General features: G+C 39.6%; 1 protein-coding gene across 1 annotated transcript in view; it reads left to right on the top strand.

Annotated features, from left to right (window-relative positions):
• The first annotated feature begins 892 nt into the window (after positions 1-892).
• Positions 893-20851, top strand: part of LOC150088811 (uncharacterized) — a 131997-nt gene continuing 112038 nt past the window's right edge. The window contains exon 1 of the mRNA XM_090369669.1: positions 893-1457. The gene's annotated coding sequence lies outside the window, so the exon portion shown is untranslated. The remainder of the gene's footprint in view (positions 1458-20851) is intronic.

Here is a 20851-nt window from a genome sequence, read left to right as displayed (position 1 = left end):
TCTATAAGAATCGGAAAATTTTATAGAAGAAACTTCATTGATAAACTTATAAAACAATGCGGTACAATTTTGCAGATTACAGAGTTGAATAATTTAAAAATAAATAAATAATCCATAAGAGAATTTAGGTTATAGAAGTTAAAAGAAATGTCTGGTAGTCAATAAAAATAAAATACGGTATTATAAAATTTAGAGCTAATATAACGGACGCTTTGGTGTATTTTTATCCTTCTGAAGAATACCACCTTGTTTATATATTATAACAAAAAGCAATTATATTTCTTCCCTCCCCTGTTTTTATTTTTAATGAAAACTGGGTGCCATTATTGTCACATCAAACACATTAAACTACTCGCATCCCTTCCCCGATCCAGTTTTAGCTCGCTGTACTTCATACCTAGTTTTCTTTCCCTCCACACTACGTAAACATTTCAAAAATTGGATATGGGACAGTGCGTCTAAATTAAAGGATAGGCCACGCTTTAAAATTTTTCACACACACACACACACACACACACACACATGCCTTCCAGGCACAAATTACTTGTCCCAGATCTAGCTGGCTATTCGCTCTTTTTAAAAGCACTCTTCAACTTCAATACGCTCTAATAATCATCTAAATTAACATTAGCCTTTCTTCAGATTCCAAGAAGTTTTTCTTCAAAGAGCGAAAACGCTGCGTTCATATTGAACAAATATTCGCCGATAGCAGACGACTCGAACGCCACCGCCTGCTGGTACGTATATGAAACTTGTTGTTTGGTCAGCTGTTACTATGACAACCAGCAGTAGTTTCAGCTGTGCGCTGGCAGGTGACAAGCTTTAACATATCGCAGTAACAAAATACATGGCGGTACCAAGACGCTTGATTTGTCAAGTTTCTTCGATTTCGTTAGCGAATGCGCATAATTCCTCGTGTGCTTAAAAGGAGACTTCGTTGGTGAGGATACGTTTATCTACGTTTAACCCTTAAGCAGTTCGCGCTTTTTCTTGGCCTTCAACGAGCTCCTTTACTGCGACTACTGATTACACTTTCACCGGCAAAAGGGGGAACCGGTTCTACGAGCCAAGACTGCCGGGAAAATTCCGGCTTTCTACTTGCAAGGTGACGAGCAGGTGAACATGTATCGTATTCCGTAAGCTCACGTGCACTTATCTACCAAATGTGTCGAAATGCAACCGAAAATCTTCTAAATGACGGTACAACGTGTAGTACTCCCCTGATTTCGGACAGTGGTGGTGTGATACGAGCAAATAATATTTTCTAAGACGGACATAACTTGAAAGAAGAAGAAAAACTCACCATCCACCTGCTTCGGCAATAGAGCGAAGGACGTGATTTGGATTTCTTTCCTCCTGGCGTTCTTGTAGAGTGCAGTGACACGTACAAAATGAAGAACTACCACCCACCCCATGTTTGGCCGTGATACTACTTCAACGAATATACTGGCTTTCAGGTAAGCCGTGTTAGGTTATTTCTGTATACAAATGATTATTCCTATCGAATATTAGTATAACGAATTGTTATTGGTTTAATTTCACGCGCACAGCCAAACGAACGTTCGTGTGGCTGTTGCGCGTGAAATCCATAATTAGATTCAGTTTTTTTCCTTTACAGGCAAAATAACGAATTTAATAGCCATTTATCGTGAAATATTTTATTCTGTTTTTCATATTTCATTAATATGATTGTAATATAAGCTTTCTTCCCAGATGTACAAATTTGTTTCAGAAAAAGTCTCGTGAAAACTGTGTAATTTTTTATTAATTTATAGTGTATATACGTATAATTTTCTGTGTAAATACTTTCGAAAAGAATTAATGTTACTTACAATTTCTAATCTTTAACTGGAAATATTATATAATCAGTAATATTTAGAGCAGGCTAAACAAATAAGTCATATGAATGAAGGGGGGGGGGGTTGCTTTTTAATCAGGGAAGACTGATATCTTTCAGTATCTTAAGTTCATCGACCCGTAGTACCTATGAGTTAGTTAAGCGTGGCATCTTCTGAACCTTGGGGTGATCTGCATGATAGTAGGGGACATGGTGATTAGTCACAGTGAAGAAGTATCACACTGTAGGAAGCGTATTTAGGAGCGTTGAGGTACAGTTTAGTTTGTGTGTATATTATATAATATTAGTTTTCTTAACTTTGGCAAGGTAAAATTATTACCATCTTGGGGAAACAATGCAATATGTATCACTGGAAACAAAAAATTAAAATGACAGATTTATATTAAATTCTTTGAAACGAGAGTAATCAAAAGTTTATATATAGATGTATAAGTAACTCTACGTATAATTTTGTCTTAAATTATATTTCGTTATTTGCAATAAAAATCTTAATTAATCTCGAGGAAGCGTATTGCAAGCCTTGATGGTAGTGTCATGTTCGCTTTTTTTTTTTTTTTTTTTCTTCCTACAATTCAATACGCAAAAAAAGCCTTGGTAAAATTTTAGTATTCGGTATCCCCTGGCTGTGGCCAACGACCGGTTTTTGCTTGAATCCCTCCCGAAGTCGCGTAAAAACCTAACCTCTTTTCACTAGACAAAAATGAAAGTCGATTAAAAACATGACTCCTCTTATAAGTGCTGTTTTTTTTTACCTTCTAATTAAACTATTCTTCTCAATTTACGTTCTTCACGCAACTTTCCGTTCGTCACGTAGCTTAACATGAGGGGTACCAGATACTAAATTTCAGCCTAAGCCTTAAAACATGCGCAATATGTAGACAAGACGCTGATGACTCGTGGCCTGAATTGCATTGCTGCTGAATAAACCAAACCTAAAGAACATCGAAATAACCTCTCCTGGTACTACTGTACTAGAAACAATTTCTCGGAATTAAAGACCACACTCTACTGAAGAAAAAAAAGCTAAAAAATGGCTTCAGTATACGATTGTCAAAAGAATGAGGCCCTCAACCAACACTATCGAACTCTTGGTGGATGGATTTATTTCCAGATTCTCTTCAGTTCCGATGGTGCAACCATTGGATCGAGAAGATCGTACTGAATGACGTCACCATGTTTTTTTAGTTTGGGAGGAACACGAGTTCGCCTAGGTACGAAGGTGGGGAGTCTGTGTACATAAAAAGCTGATTTTAAAACAGTTCAGTTCTTTTAAAAGTATTGTTAAAAAAAAACTTTATAGCTGAGGACAACAGCCATGCGCAAGTGGACAGTGGTCAGGGCCCACTTAAGCTTTTTACGATATGATTGGTCTCGATTCGATTTGTTTGATTTATTTTCAATAATTTGCTGCATATAGATTGTTCATTTAAAATCTTAATTCAAGGTCCAGAAACTTAATCTGAACAATTCGTCGGGCAATTAGAAAGAAGTACGGCTTTGGAAACATAATAATATTGACAACGTTAGAAATGATGTCTGGAATAAAAACAGAAATAAAATTAAAAGAATGAACAAAATAAAATTTAATAAGTAACAAAATATATACAATGTTAATATAATATGTATTGTATACAGACATAATTTATTAAGTCTTTTTATTATCATGGTTAGTATTTATGAATTTATAATTAAGCAAGATGATTGTACTACGAATTGGCTAACATTTTTGGTAAACGTTTGAGGGGAAGGGTTGTTGCCCTGTGAGGACGACAGCAAGTCCATCAAGACGTCGAAGACTAAATTGCTGACATAGTGCGGCTGCCAAATAGAACAGGGTTTCTTAATATTTTTGTACAGCGTCTCCTTTATTCCAATTTCAAAACTTCATACAGCGGGCCCTCCCCACGTTTTCTTACTACCGAATACATCACGAATTGTCAAACTAATAGAATAAACTTATAATCGAAATACATGATTAGAAAATTAAAAATTGGGAAGCCTTCTAACCTCCCCTAAACCTGTGGGTCGCCTCCCTAGTTTGCAATGGGATGTGGCTGTAAATTATTATTCGCACCATTGCGTTGAAAACCAAGGTTTGTTTGCCTTATTGAAAGTTTAATGCAATAGCTTAGAAATAGTTTTCGGACATATGTTTTTATGTAACTTTTTATTTTGAATCCTAATATACATCCAGTATTTATTGCACATACTTTTGAAATGCGCTGTATACGTTGATTATAAAAGTGGACTATCAGATGCCTTAATACTGTACAAATAATTAAAACCGTGGATAATACGTAAAATCTATCTCGGTCCTTACTTATAATCGTGGCTTTGTAAATAAGTTTACAGGGCTCGTCCGCTAGTATTTGTTTACTTGTTTGTTCAGTTAATTATCTACTGCTGTAAATTAATGAATCTGTCAGTAATGGAGGTTAATCGATAATTTGTATATTAAGGTGATCTAACCAACCCCAAAACATTAAGTCAAGTTATAATGATCAATGGTGATACGCCCGTTAACCCTTAGTGAAACTTGGGAAGAATTTTTCCCAGGTGGTGCATACATTGATTAATTAACATTACAGTTTTGTAATGTTAATTAATCAATATTTGCATAATGATTGGCACTAATTAGTCACTGGTAGTAATTCAGCATTAAAAAGAAAGAATTACTCCAATGATTTGCAAAGGCAAATTTGATACCACGATACCAGTTCGTCAGGTGTTGGAATTTCTGCTATTTATGCAGGTAGTTTTTTTTTTTTTTTTTTTGGCATGTTTCAGCCAACGCATGAAGGCCCAAAACTGCCAATCATCTTCTTGACCTTTGATATTCCTTCTGACTTTGTTACGAGTGTGTCACATCACTCATTCAGTAATGGACGGCTTATTATAGGTTTGCGATTTCATTTATAGAAGCTGGTAAAAATAAGAATTTTGTTATGTTTAAGGATATTAGTGAATGTCAGATCTATCAGAACTTAAATGTTCACTATTGACTACTGCTACTCTTTCTACGTGCATCCGGTGCTACCCCTGTACGTGAATGGTAAAATATTGTAATTAAATTACATAACTGAAAGCAAGTCATATCGATAAGCATTGCATTTCCTGCAGTGATTCATAGATGGCACGAAGAGCTGAAACTAAAACCTACACGTGAATGAATTCACTTCTACTGTGACACAAAATAAGTTTAAAAAAAAAAAAAAACTGTTTGGCTTCAGTACAAGGTTCGTACCCATGGATCTTTGCGACAATGAGTGATAGGCAGGTCTAGCTCCTCCAACTTCTTCACAATGATTGGCTGCTAATAGCCACGATTTTGGGTTAGAGTGAACGCCGTTTTGCTATCTATTCCTGTGCAAAATTTCGTTTGCCAATTTAAAACTATCGGAAAGGGCTGGTTTAAAATCGGGAAGAGATTTTCCTCCCACGACTAGATCTTCCAGTCACTGCTAATCAGCAGGCTGTAGCTAGACCTGCCTATCACCCATTGTCGAAAGATCCATGAATAAAAACCTTGTACTGAAGACTAACCAAAAAAAAAAAACTTGATCGAGTAATTTAGGGCAAAAGCCTCGTGCTACGATAGCCACACTCGCTAGCCAAAAAATTTGAAACGTTTTGCAATTGGCGTTAACTGATAATTAAATAGTATGCAAATATAAGTTTCCACATGGTGTGATCACAGGTTCCTTAGTATCAGATAAATGCTGTTCGCTTTCCTGATGATTCTTAGTCAGTCTGATCATGAAGACAGGTGATCTTTCCGATTTTCAGAAAGATGTTATTGTTGGAGCACGTTCAGCAAGTGCAACAATTGAGAAAACAAAGGAAATCACTGTCGAAAGTAACCATCTCAAAGGTATACAATCAATGAAGACGAAAGGAGATTGGAGCTTTAAAAGGAAGAAATTCGGCAGAAAGTTGGTACTCCAAGAGAGAGACCGCATCAATTAAAAGCGAATTATGCGTCAGAACAGAAGGTCAAATGTGCAACAAATGTTTGAAAAATTCAATTTAGCGAAAGAAAGATCTATTTCCAACCGAACTATATGGTGGGAGATGAAGAATCTAGAATTTGTTAGTCGTGTACCTATAGTAAAGCCACTTCTTTTCTGTAAAAAAAAAATCTAAAATTTCGACTGGGGTGGTGCCGCCAACGCCAAGCTAGACTGCAGAATAGTGGAAAAAGATCATGTGATCTGACGAGTCTTAATTTACACTTTTTTGCACCAATATTAGGATTAAAATGTGGCGCATGAAGCCATGCATCCAGACTGTATCGTGTCCACCACTCAACCGGCTGGAGGTGGTATCATGGTGTTACTTCCAGTGATGTCTTTTTTATGTGACCATTTACACCTTGCATTGCTTCATTTTTACCCGGATTGCTATGTCTTCTTTCAAGAAGACAACACAACTATCCACCGTCCAAAAATTTTATCTGAATGGTTCGAAGAACATTCTCAAGATTTCTAGCATGTAACCTGGTCGCGTATTTCTCTAGATCTGAATCCAGTCGAGAATGTCTGGGATATGTTAGGAAGGGCAATTTGGCTTTGAAGTTTTCTACCAATCACAATACAGCAGCTGACAAATATCCTGATGGAAGAATAGTCAAATAGTGCTAGACTCTCCCAGATATCCAGTAGAATGTGTAATTTGGGCAAAAAGGTGGTCCTACTAAATATTGAATAAATGTTTCTAATTTTCTGGCCAATGAGTTTAAAGTATTATTGTACAAGTAGGGCATATCCTCATTGTGTAGTAGCAGTGGAGACTCCAACCAGGATCGAGACCATGTTCTGGCTAGTGGTATACACTTCAAATTAAAAAATACACTGAAAAGACAGAATTCATGGGGTTTCTGGGCAACGTGCAACGTCCCAGTCGCATTGCCCAGTGGATGAACCCATTGCTTGGCAGGTATATAGGTACACTGCATTCACGTAGACGGTAATTCGATGTTAGTGTGGATAAAAGTCGTGAATTAACTGACTTTGAAAGAGGGATGATAGTGGGTGCCCGACGCATGGGTCAATCTATCGCGGATGTGGTACAGAAATTGCACTATCTCCGTTCGACAGTATCAAGTGTATCGGGAATACGCCATTTCCCGAATAACATCTCATTGTGGACAGCGCTGTGGGTGCAGAAAGGTGATGGATAAAAGTGGCCGTCGACGTCTGTATCGCATTGTTTCAGCCAACCGGAGAGCGACACGCAAATCACCGCCGACTTCAACGAGGGAGGTGCCGGAAACGTCTCTACCAAGACCAAGCGATCATTAGCCGCAATAGGTTATGGGACCCACCAGAGTCCCATTGCTAACACCACGACACAGGACTCTACGCCTCAATTGGGTGGAAGAACATTGGCACTGGGCCTTGTATGATTGGAAACGGGGCTTCTGGTCCGATGAGCCCCGTTTCCAATTATTTCGAGCGGACGGGAGGGTGCGTATCTGGCGGAAACTGCACAAAGCTATGCACCCGTCATGTCAACAAGGAACTGTTCAGGCAGGTGGGCGGTCGGTAATGGTCCGGGGTGTGTTCAACTGGCACACGCTGGGACCTCTGCTACGTCTAGACGCATCTCTGAACGGTCCAGGTTCGTGTCCAGCCTTGCAAACCATCTGCATCCCTTCATGGTCATCGTGCACCCACAGGGCAATGGACTCTTCCAGCAGGACAGTGCACCTCCCCACAGAGCCGTGATGACTAGAACATGGTTCGAAGAGCATTTCACAGATTTTACCACCATGGAATGGCCACCCCGTTCAACGGACATGAACCCTGTGGTGTGGAGCATCTTTGGGATGCTATGGAAAGGTCCGTTCGAGTTTTGGATTCTCCACCCAGAAATGCGACGGAATTATGGACATCGGTGCAGCAAGCATGGATGGAAATACCTGTGAACACTTTCGTGAACTAGTGGACTCAATGCCTCGCCGTGTGACTGCCCTTATCCGGGCGAAAGGTGGGCCTACCCGTTACTAAGTAGGTATCCCATGATTTCTGTCCATTCAGTGTATATATACTTCTCCAATGGAGAAGTGCAATACAAAAGCAACTCTTGGGAAGTACCTTCACACTTCGCTAAAGTGAGTGTTAAATGAACTTCGCTGACATGTTTAAACTTGTTCTCAACCATTCATCTAAACAGTAGCGCTGCAACCCTATTTGCCGCCCTAAATTTTGAATAGTAATAAATGATAACCAGTCGGAAAGCAATATAAAAAAAAATTTTGGCGCCCTCCTAAACAGGTGCCCGAAGCGACGCCTACCACGCACTTGCGGCGGCCCTGTATCTAAATTACATTTTTTTCTTCTCTTTTCACCACACGTTACAATTAAATTTTTGAATAAAATACATTTTATCTTGTATCCACCATTTGCAATGACTAATTAGCCTTTACTGTTATCCTTAGGAAATTGTTTCATTCTAGAGCTTCAGCATCTGTTAAAGGGGGGGGGGGGGATTACAAACAAGGCGTCGTCATCTGAACTGTGAAAGTCCTTCAAAGTAGTATCAGTGATGTGGTGGACGATTTCATTCCTCTGCTTTTCTATACCTCCATCATCAATATTCTAGTTATGACCAAACCAGAAGAGTTTAAATATTGATTGTGATTGAGTATATCCTGAATTAATTTATAAACGTAATTAAATTTAATTATTTTTATAAAAAAATCAATAATAGCCTCAGATGTTTCGAGCATCATTATCTGAAAATTTTCTCTTGAGTTCGCTGTGTAGGGGCCCGTATAAGGATATTCTGTCAAGTGCAAGAAAAATGTATAACTGAATCCCTGCTGGTCTGTTAACCAAGGAACCATTTTCAATCTCCACGCACTGGCGCACACACAAGTAATGATCAACCAAAAAATCTTAGGACATTAAAAATACTGTTGCAGACATTTCAATTGTATTTCAGCCAACATAACTACATCCGACCCTGACACACATTAATACAGACACATGGCTTTTAGGTGGTACAAGACACCTACAAAAAATTATCTAGAATAACAGGACTTGTAATTTCTATGCTGTCAGCCATTATTTCGCCCCCAATACATAATAAGACTGCGCTTTTGCATATAAGGTCATCTGCAAGTATATGAATTGTATCCGAACTTCATTAACGTAGATGACAGTTCGCTTCCAAAAACTCTGTATACTTTCCGTGCGTGATTATTTACTTTATCGTGGCCCCTTATTTTACTATTATCTATATTAATAACTGGATCTTTCTACCATTTTACTAATTTATATTTCATATACTGCGCATGTCTAAACCTCTTGTTGGCTGTTTACAAAACTGGTTTTAATGTTTCCGATTATTAAAAGCGTGCGGTTTTAATTTTCAAGGACTACTTTGTGAGTAATATGGGTGCCTGACCGAAAACCCAAGAACGAAACCTCACCTCAAAATCATTATTTTGCCAAGTTGTCCAATCGAACAATTCAATAAATGCTGATGAAACGAAATCGCGGCCAGAGGTGACATTGACTCGTTGTTACACAAACTTCTGATTCATAGCCAAATCTGATCTGTTTGTATACGTGTTAGAGGAAACTTGGGTGAAATAATTTATCAGATAAGATGTCGATAATATTGTAAGCTGCAAAATTGGGAAAAAATATTTTTATACTTCATCCTCTCCTTCTTCGAATACAGGAGTACGTGTTCATTCCATTTTTTATTATTTTTATTTTTGCAGTATATACCATCTTGTAAACTATTGGTCTCGGGCGAAGGCGACATGGTTTATCTCCCAGAACTCTGGTTTTTCGTCCAGCAAAAGAGAAAACCGACCATGGAACTCACGCAATTTACAGACAGTATATATGGAGCAATATGGCCTTAGTCGCTAATGCTCCTAAAACCCTACAACAACTAGCAAACCGACCCCAGAACACAAGCAATTTACAGACATTATATACGGCGCAACAAGGCCTAAGTTGCTGATGCGCCTAAAACCGTACAATAAAACTCTAGTAACTGCATCACATGTTCGTACCATGCGATATAAAGCAGGTGAACAGATAAGTAGGGATTATGTATGTGCGAGAATGAACACGACGAAAGATTTAAATGATTGAATGGACATGGCATTCGGCGCCACAAGCACCATTATTGAGTATCTTGGAAACTGCAATCTTTCTAGCGTTTTCACATACCATTGTAGCTAGCCAGTGGTTATCCTGTGGTTGGAAACAGCTCGTTGTTGTAAGACAGCAGTGAATACTGACAAAACTTGTGCAGCGTAAGAAAGGCTGCGGTTGGTCAACCAACTCGTGGTACCTTTTCGCGGATGAGAATGAGTGGAAAAAGATTATGGCATTAATCCATTAGCCCATCCTGCAAGTCTCAAAATATTGCTGGTGCGAGTGAAATGGTGAGAGAAGAGTTTTTGTGGTGCGTAATGGGCCCTTTTATCAGTGAAGAAACATTTGGATACCACACGTTAGCTGGAAATTGTGTCCAACTGCATTGCTTCATGGATGCAGTGTGTTCCTCTGCTAATTGGTTCTCCCAAGAGGATAATGTGCCATGTCAAAAGACCAGAATTTTACAGAATTGGTTGCAGGAACATGACACTGAATTCAGACTACTTCTGTGGCCTCCCCAATTCACCAGACCGAATTGAGCACCTGTGGATTAAAGTAGGACGAGATTTCGGAGTAGAGATCTGCAACCATTTTTTTATCTTTTATCAATCCAATTTGTGAACAACTGTAGAAGGCAATTGAGTTAATGTGGACTAGTATCCCTGTGGCATGGTTTCGACACCTCGAAACATAAGTCCATGCTATGGCGAATCCAGACTGTTATGAATAATGAAGTGGATATACTCGCTGTAAGGTAGTGGTACCTAATAAAATAGCCACTCAGTGTATAATAATAATGACCAGTTTTTCTCCCTTGACAATTTTGTGTTGGCTTCCTCTGAATCTTTCAACGTTGTAGGTTTAATCAGGCTACCCTGCAAAAAATGATTTATCATCAAAGAGATATACACTGAGTGATCACTGAATTATGACCACCTACCTAATACTTCGTAGGTTCTCCTTTTGCCCTCAGTACAGCACGAATGTAATCCGACGTGGCATTGATTCAACAAGATGTCGGAAGCGTTCGGGAGGTATGGCCAACCAAGCTGTGTGTAATGCGGTCAGCAATGTAGGTATGGAGGTGATTGGTGTCTCCAGACGCCTGATATGTCTTTCCATAGTGTCCCACAAGTGCTCTATGGGATTGATATCGGTGGCAATTCGGAGGCCAGTCGATATGCTAGAAGTCAGAACTGTGTTCCTCAAACCATTTCTGCACAACAAGTGCCCGATGGCTCGGCGCATTATCATCTTTGAAGACACTATCGCCATTTGGAAAAAAGTGTAACATAGCGAGGTGTACATAGTCAGCAAGCAGTTGATGATAGCGGAGACCACTGATACGTTGTTCCACATGCACTAGGGGTTCAAGTTCCTGCCAGTGAAACATGCTCCACACCATACAACCGCCTCTATCGGCCTGCACTTTTGATACCATGCACGATGGATCAATGTTGTTGACGCCAAGTCCAACTGGCATGCTCTTTGCACCAGGCGAGTCCTTTATGCCGATGAACCTTGGTTAAGAGAGGATGCCGTAGGGATCATCTGCTGGTATAGCCCATGCGTGCGATCCATGGTCATGACAGATATTGTTCTGGGTTGGCCCATGTTTTATTGGGTAGTCAACTCTTCAACAGTGCTGCACCTGTACGAGTCGTCGGACCTGGCGCTCACCTCTAACATCAACCTTTCGCTGACCTTTGCAATTTTGCCGTCGGGTCGTTGTTTCACCATTTTGACGCCAGTCCTGGTACACTTTAACTACGGCTGCTGTCGAACACCCCACCAGTTTAGCCGTTTGGGAAATCGAGGCACCAGCTCGTAGAGCACCCACAATCTGTTTTTTTATCAAAGTCCGATAAATCCTTCCTTTTACCCATCAGGCTCGGAATTTTACTACCTACTGAACCACTGACACCTTATCTGTGCTACGTAGGTCGACTATGGGCCGCCGTAGCCTAGTGGTCAGGCGCGCGGGTGCATAAGTACACGTGCCTTGAGTGACCGGGGTTCAAGCCCGTGACTGCTGAATACGGCGCTTTTGAGTCTGTGCTTTTAAACCGCTTCTTTTGCCCACATCTTCATAAGAATAAATCCCAAGGTTTCAGCTATTGTTGGATATGTGCCAAAAAAGTGAGGGCGACCAGTCGCATCAAAATTATGGCCTGTGCTTTCTCCCATTCTGAGACGGCCGGCCACACAAATTTTCTAACATTTCCAAATAATGACCACCATCTATTGTCTGTTAATATGAATCAGAGGTTAATATACATCTGGAGACCGGGATGTTGAAGGACTTCCATTCAGGCTGTGCAAGTACAACCCGAATCTCACGATAGTCGATTGCAGACGTTAAGCGATATGGTAACACTGGAGGAGACTGAGTAGCATGTCGAGTGGCTTGCCGCCCACTGGCACATCTGGCAAGCGCAAGGGTCTGTCAGTAGGTGGATGAGGGGAGGGAGGGATCGCATCGTACCGAACCAGTCAGGGTTGTTATCAATATGGGTTACGCAAGTGCCGTGTCAAATCAAAATGACGCAGAAAAAGGGTAGGGAAAAAGAGCAAAATGCAGATGGAGTTATGACCTATGAAAGAGCATAAAATACAAGTAATACAAAGGCAAAATAATTTGAAAACCGGATCCCATTCGCATAGGTTTCTTAATTTTTATAAGTGAAAAGTGCGGCTATAGTGAGTTTTTGTATAACTACATAAAAACCAGTAGAAATAACTGGGTATTTTGCTACACAATGAACACTGAATTTTTGGAAAACGGAACCACTTTTCCAAAAATTGAGACATTGAATAAATTCAAAAAATAATCAAACTAGTAAGCCCCAGATATACTACTTTAGCACGACAAGCGCAACCTCACCGCAGCCATGTAACATCGGTGAAGAGGTTCGATGGTGGTTTTTAAAATTGATCTGCATCCTCTCTGTCTAATTTGGCCCTAAACAAATGTTTAGGCCTGACGTAGTCGAGTGGTCAGGAGCGAGAGTGCTATAGCACGCGTTCCTTGAGTGGACCGGGGTTCAAGCCCGTGACTACTGAATACGATAAATACTTGTATTGACGATTTATTGTAAACTCTACTGACTTAATTGTCGTGCCGGAGTATAAACAGAAAATTAATTTATGAATAAATTCAAGGAAGAACTAGACCAACTGTTGGAGGGGATGGATAGGAGAAACAGGAATTTTTTTTCGTAGACAGCAGTGATGAGAAGGCGTCACTTGGGTCGTGTGGAACTCCATAAGTCTGAGTATGCGGTGCATCGTTATTTGGGATATTGTTCTTGCATTCCCCATATTGTATTGCGATGTCACCTATCGCACAGTGACCTCCCGTTGAGCCCATTCAGCGCGCTGCGCCCTTTACTCACCCCGAACCAATTCACATTGCGTAATATTGTACAGTTTTGTCGGCAGTAGGTGGTTTGATACTCTCGACACCATTCTTTGTACACCTTAACCACAGTAGCCCGTGAGCACTGTGGTTAAGCACAAGCTCCCACAATGATGTCTCTTTGATACTCCGAAATATCTTTACTACGTCCCATAACTGTTACTTTGACTTGCACGACCAGATGCAAATTACCACTGTTCTAGTGTACGAAGCTGTTCGGCTTTTTTATATTGCTAGCTATATGGTCAATTAAGGATGGGGTGGTCACAATTCAATGATTACTGAGTGTACCTATAAGAAACAGTTAAAACAGACGTTTTTGTTAGATAGTATTATTTACCTTTTTGATTATAATGATTCTCCTGTCAACCCAGCTAACCATTTATGATTCTTAATACATTGTGTTGGGCACATCAGTAGCCTAGGCCATATTTCCCAATTTCGATTTACCAAAAGGCATTTCATAACATCTCAAGCAATGATAATTGATGTATAAAGAAACTATTTCACTTATCCATGCAACAACAAAAAAGTGTTCATTGTTCAGGAATCGAGAATTAAAAAAACTAGAAAAACCTTCTTCCAGATAGGATTACATGTACGTTTGATTTAAAAAAATATTCAGAATATAGCTTTGAAAACGCCACTTTTTTTTTTTTTTTTTTTTTTCGTAGAGGTAAATGCGCACAAAAAAAATTAACATTGTTTCATAAAGGTGTGTCTGTGAAATAGGCCAAGTGTGAAATTTGTCAGATATAAAAACTGAGAAAATAGAATAAAATTAATCTGTTAACCACAACTGTCTTTGCAAACGAACACGAAACGAAATAACTCGAATATGAGCTGAGGACCTCTATAAAAATATTAGCTAATTCGTACTCTGATATAACGGCAACGCCCTTTCTTTTTCTCATAATTATCAATTGTTAAAATCGTTCCTTTATTCTTTCAGCTCTCATGGTTGGTACAGTAGTCAGACGTATGACTGCTGCCCTTTCACTTAGTGTAGAAGAGGCGGAACGAACTTTTATGGGCTTTTTCCATATCGTGACCGAATTTGTATTGTCCTATAAGTCGCGGATAGGGCGTCGAATACGTTCATGAAGCAAATATGGGACATCGGGTTTTTAAACCACTTGGAGGGAAAGCCACCTTTTAGAAATTTTTCTTCCAATGTGACAGAAGAAATATGGAATATTTTTGTCAAGAAACCTTCACCGGAGGCTGACTCTTTCATAATGAAAAGAAAGTTCGAAAACCTCTCCAATCCAGATTGACTTAATCTCGAACATTGGTTGGGAAACACTTTTTTTTTTTTCTTTTTTAATATATATATATATATATATAGGATTTTAGGCACTGGGCACATCAGTAGCCTAGGCCACATTGCGCGGTATATAATATGTATAAATTGCGTGTGTTCTGTGGTCGATTTTCTGTTTGCTGGACGAAAAACCCGAGTTTCCGGGAGGAAAAAACCATGCCACCCTCGTCTGAGACAGGCTAACTCAGCCACTTTGTGAAAAAGAATCTACTTGAACATCGCAGATAAAGTACTTTCCGTCATGTCTTTCTTTGACTTTCTGTCCACCTTGTGATATTATTTTCAGCAAGATAATTTGCCATGCTGTCGAGCTCATTATTCAGGAGTTTTATCAGCAGAATAACGCTGACCACACTAATCACTCAACCGAAAACAGCATTTGTGGAACCACGTTGAAATGGATATCAAACGTATGGATCCCTGCTTCTGTCCATTGTCCAGCCAGTGAAGGACGTCATCTGGCCTGCATGCCTGAATATACTAGAGGAATATTATTTTATCATCTCTTGCATGACAGGCAAATAGTTGTTATTTTGAGGATTTTTTGGCACAGACTACGCTGGTCATAGCCACAGATTAATACAGATAGTCAACTCCCATAGACATCCATGGTAGTACAGAAACGATCTCGGCACCGCCACCGGCTATCTAGGTAAATAGGCGGTTATAGGGGATCTTTCGGCTAAATATTGTCTTCACCGCAATGCGCTACAGACATTGCCGCAGCGCATTTGTTTCGAGGCAGACGGCTACAGTGAGATACACGTATTTAGCCACCTTCGATGTATTTTCATTTCATGCTTAGCCAAATTTTCGGAACCTAAATGTACATCAGTGTAATTATATGAAGGTTAGGTTACCGAAGTTTGCACAAGGAGAAGCTCGCAATTCAGAAATTTACTCTGTAGCCACTGCAGGGCACTATGGACTTGCGCAGCGCGGTTTGCGGTGACTACACATAGAATGCATCGACACTCGACAGTGAGCTACAGACTGCCGCGGCGCAGTTTATTTTTTTCATCTTCTGGTACTTAGCCGGTCTTTCACTCACCTCATCAACATTCCAGAAATATCACCCCCTTCTTTCGAAAATACTCGATATAATTTATTCATATTCGCAAAATATACTACTGTCGAGAGAGGCGCTGCAAACAACTTTTTGGAAGTTGACTAGCCGAGTGGTCAGCAGCGGGAGTGCAGTAGCACACGCTCTTTGAGTAGACCGGGGTTCAGGCCCCTGACTGCTAAATACGGTTGACCTGCCAATCCACACTGGACTAGCATGGCAAATTATGGTCCATTTCCTTCAACATAAATTGTTGCGTGGGTTGATAATGGCTGCAGTTTACGGTTTTTACTTACTAATCTGTGGGTCGTAGTGAGCCATACTTGTACAACAGCAAGGCAGCGTATCACTGTGCGTATACTTGTATAATAGCAAGGCGGTGTATCACTGCGCATATATAAATTAAGTCAGACGTGGGACTAATGCTTTTATCATGATCATTACTGGAGTATCCCATAATTTGACAGTTATCATTGTTGCTAATTTTAATATATCTGAGGCCTTCTCAATTGTTTCAACCTGAAAGATTGAAAACTTAACTGTTTCACCATATTGAAAGTAATTTTCTTAATTAGTATTTGTCATTATCAATTACAATTGATAATAAAAAATCACTTTAGCACGATTGACTTGGATCTTAACAGTCATCTTGGTACCTTTTTTTTTTTTTTTTTTTAAATAGTGTTCAGGGACAGTATAGTGGTTTCGCTTGTCACTCGGGGGCAGTCTGTTTTAAGAACTGAGTCTGTTTTCTGGGTGCTGTCATAGATTGGAAGAATTTCTAAAGACCTTCATTCGGAGCTATAGTGTCGATCTCATATAGAGGAAGGAGGAGTTTTTTTCCTGTGAGTTATTTCGTGGTTTTCATCCCGCACAATATTGAAATTAGCCGTGGCCGTGAACATCTTCTACAGACATAATACTGTACATAGAGGAGCAATGACCTACGGATGTATTGAATCAAGATCCGATACATCTGTTCACCGCTCGACACAAGGTCACTAATACATACAAGTATATAACCCACCCATTTCTAAAATGCCTAATCCTAAGTTCTGTCACCGTCACTGAAGGGCAACTGCCTCCCGTCAGTGAACGTGACGGTCTATGGTAAAACCCAATGCAGAGTAGTGTAATTTTATAAAACTATTTCAATTTATAATATAGTTATCTATGCAGATGACCTCAAGATTTTAACAATCATCCTTGTGAACAACCTTCTACAGGTCACAAATATAATAAACACAACCTTTGAGACATACCTGTCCTGCTTTAGTCTAAACAAATCCACTCAAGTCTGCATAAATGGTCTTCTCTTTAAAAGCCATTCACAACTGAGGAACAGACATTCCGAATGCCCAACATCGACTTCGGCGTAGTCTTTGATACCAAAATGTCATTCATCAACCACATTGACATAACTATTAGGCGCAAGTGGGTCATGAAGCAGCATCTACTTCATGTTCGAGATCCCTCCATCTTCACGAGATTCTTAGTAAATTCAAGTTACCCACCAATTCTGTATAGTCCTGAAATTTGGACCGCAGCAGCTCCCTTTAACATGAAGAAAATCTACGCCAGTGAGTGTTGGCTATTGAAGTGGTACAATGCCAAACTCCATCGCAGTCCAGCTACCACTGAAAGGGCAACTTTTTTGGCAATCAAAAGTATATCCTCCTCAGCCAAAATGCTAATAGGATCATTTTCCCGACCTAACATTGAGACTCATGCACCTGAGTGATTCCACAACTTCGACTTAGATCCTCTCCAATGGATGAGTCCGTTCATTTTTCATGAACAGACTCGTCCTCTTTGATAGATTCCTTCTGAACTGAACTAAATTCTCGAATCTCAGTAAAACGGATGCTTATTTGCACAAGTTTCTGAAAGACAAAAAATGGAGGAAGTATATACAATGATTATATACTGTGGAAATTCCTCCCCCACAACAATCTTTATGGAGTCCACATCACCGTCTTTAGGATTGCCTGTACTCTTCTATTCTGAATAGTGACGTGGCTGTGGAACCATAACAAAGTTGAATAACCTGTATGTGCTGCTACTCGTCATTTTCCCTGGGATTAAACAGCTGTTCATATTTACTCGTGGGTTACCTGTATATAAATTAGAATCCATTGTAATTAGTCTCACGCGTGTCATCATTCAGTTAAGGTAATTGTTGTTCATGTTATATTAATGCACTGTCCTGTTAGTGTATTATTGGTTAACTATGATTGCATCCGTTAGATTGTAAATCTCTGGCTTTCCTTAGCCGTGAAGGGATTATTATTATGTGAATTTTCATGTATCACAATAAACATTGTTTTATTTATAGTATGATGGTCCACTTGTCACTCGGATCCAGATCTCTCTTCAAACTATGTTTTAGACTGGGGGTGGTTGCATTTGAGTCTCTCTAAGAGAGCATTTTCCGCAGGAGTTGTTGGGTTTTTCAATGCGCACATGCAGATTGACCGTGAACACACACACACACACACACACACACACACTTGACAGTCAGTACAATATGGCCTAAGATGCTGACGCACCATAAATGAATAAATGCTACTACGAGCGGTCAAAAAGTTCTGAGAACAGGGTATATAAAATCTATTAATAAGTTATAGAATAGGTTATCTTGATAGCTTAATGTCTTATAAAAGAACATGAAAAAAATTGTGTGTCATTGTCTTATACAGTTTGTAAAACTTCTTGTGTTTGTAGGTGGAAGAATGATGAATATCCAGCAAATCGAGTTTCGCTCAGTAATCAAATTTTTGACCAAAGATGGCAGAAATGCTAAAGAAATGCACGAAAGAATAATTCGAGTTTTTGGTGAAGTATCACCCAGCTGTACTACTGTTGTAAGATGGTCAGCAGAGTTAAAAAGCTAATGAGAATGATTGGCCAGAGTCTTGTTGGCATCTAAAGCAATCAGTTCTGAAACAACTGCCGTCAGCGAAGAAAAAATATTTTACAAAACGGTAGAATTAGTGTCTGAACTTGAAAAAAGTACTTAACATTTTCCATGGAAGCATTTTAACAATAATTAGCATTAGTAAAAGCACATGATGCAAGAAAACAAGTTTATATAGCAATAGCCAAAAAAAAAAAAAAAAAACCAAAAAAAAACGAAACCTCATTTCACCCATCCACTCGCTCCAAATGTTTGTCTAGTTCTGCCTTTAATCTATTGCTATCAACTTCTACAACAACAGATAGAAGTTTGTTCCAGAAATCAACCACCCGCTGGCTAAAGGAAACCTTCCGCACATCTATCCTACAACTGTCTTTCCTCAATTTGAATTTACGCCCTCTCAGGCGATTATTCTGAGCAAGAGGAAGAATCCCATCAGCATTGACAATGCTCAAACCATTCAAGGCTTTATACACCTCAATCCGATCACCTCGCAGGTGCGTAGTCTCCAGATACTGTAATTTGCAAAACCTAAGCCTTTCTTCGTAAGAGCAACCCTTTGTTCCATTCACTAATCTTGTTGCCCTTCTCTGTATTTGTTCCAGCAGCTCTACATCCTTCTTAAAATGAGGCCTCCAGACCTCTATACAGTACTCAAGGTGTGGCCTGACCATCGCCTTATACAAAGGGATAATCACCTCCTTATCCCTGCTAGAAAAATTCCTATATATCATTGACAAGACGCCATTAGCTACTCTTGCAGACCATCTGCACTGCTCAGAAAACTTCATATCTGCCTTCACAACTACCCCCAAGGTCCTTTTCATTCTCTACCACGGTCATTGTAGTACCACACAGCTGATACGTTACTCTGGGGTTACTGCTTCCCATATGCAATAATTTACATTTGTCACTGTTAAACTTCAGTTTCCACCTCTCAGCCCATCTGCTCAACTTTTCTAGGTCCTGTTGCAGCAGCGTACTGTCATTAGTGTCATTAACAACCCTGCCGACCGTCATATCGTCTACAAACTTGGACATTAAGCCTGATATATCTTCATCAGTATCATTAATAAATACAGAAAACAACATTGAACCCTGGGGGACTCCACTAATAACATTAGTCCATGATGAGCAGTGTCCATTGATTACCACTCTGTCTTCTCCCACTCAACCATCCCTTTATCCATAGCAGAAATTTGCCTTCAATGCCACACTGCTCCAATTTGTGCAGCAGTCTTCCATGTGCAACAATATCAAATGCCTTTCTAAGATCCAAATATGACATCAAAATTATTCTTTGCATCCAGTTCCTTTGTGACCACATCATAGTATCCAATCAAATTGGTCAGAAAAGACTTCCCCTTAACAAACCCATGCTGTGTCCGAGCTATAGCTGAAGTCTTGTCTAGATGATCCTGCAGTGCTTCTTTAGCCAGTGTCTACATTAATTTCCCTGGAACAGAAGTTAAACTAACAGGTCTGTAATTACGTGTGTATCCTCCTTTGTGAACTGGGGTCACATTTGCACATTTCCAATCCATGGGTACCTCCCCTGAGTCCAAGGAATATCTCATAATTATGGCTTAAGGGTTTGCTACATAATACATGAGCATTGGGAATGTTCAAAGTTTAAGATGGGTTCCCAGAAACCTTTTTACTCATCAAAGAGTAGAGTCATCAAAAGAGAATATAAAAGTAATTCTTGCTAATCCAGATATATTTTTATTCAATTTAGTGCCAAGTGATGACACTTGGCTACATTTTTATAATCCAAATTAAAAAGCATGAATTGGAAGCACTAGGGACCTCCAACTTCGAAAAAGTTTCGGGCACAGCCATCAGCTGAAAAAGAAAAGTATTGTCTTCATTTTCTGCGATACAGAATCATTGGTGTTATTGATTACCTTGCACCTAAACCCGGAGAATATTATGCCAGTTAAAAGCTGCAATTCGGGAAAAAAGACAAGGAAAGTTGCGTCATCGGATTTTGCTTCTCCATAACAATTCCCCATGCAGAAAGTCCAGTTACACAAGATAAAATGTGAATTTGTGAACAGTTAAACCATCTCTCTCTCCTACCTCCACCCGTACAGCTCAGACATGGCCTTAAAAGTCAATTATTTCTTCAGAAACCTTAAGTCT

The sequence above is a fragment of the Mastigoproctus giganteus genome, chromosome 3 (genome assembly GCF_048544385.1).
Source record: "Mastigoproctus giganteus isolate SK-2022 chromosome 3, ASM4854438v1, whole genome shotgun sequence".
NCBI lineage: Eukaryota > Metazoa > Arthropoda > Arachnida > Uropygi > Thelyphonidae > Mastigoproctus > Mastigoproctus giganteus.
The sequence above is the reverse complement of the archived record's forward strand: the minus strand, read 5'-3'. Positions and strand labels throughout refer to the sequence as shown.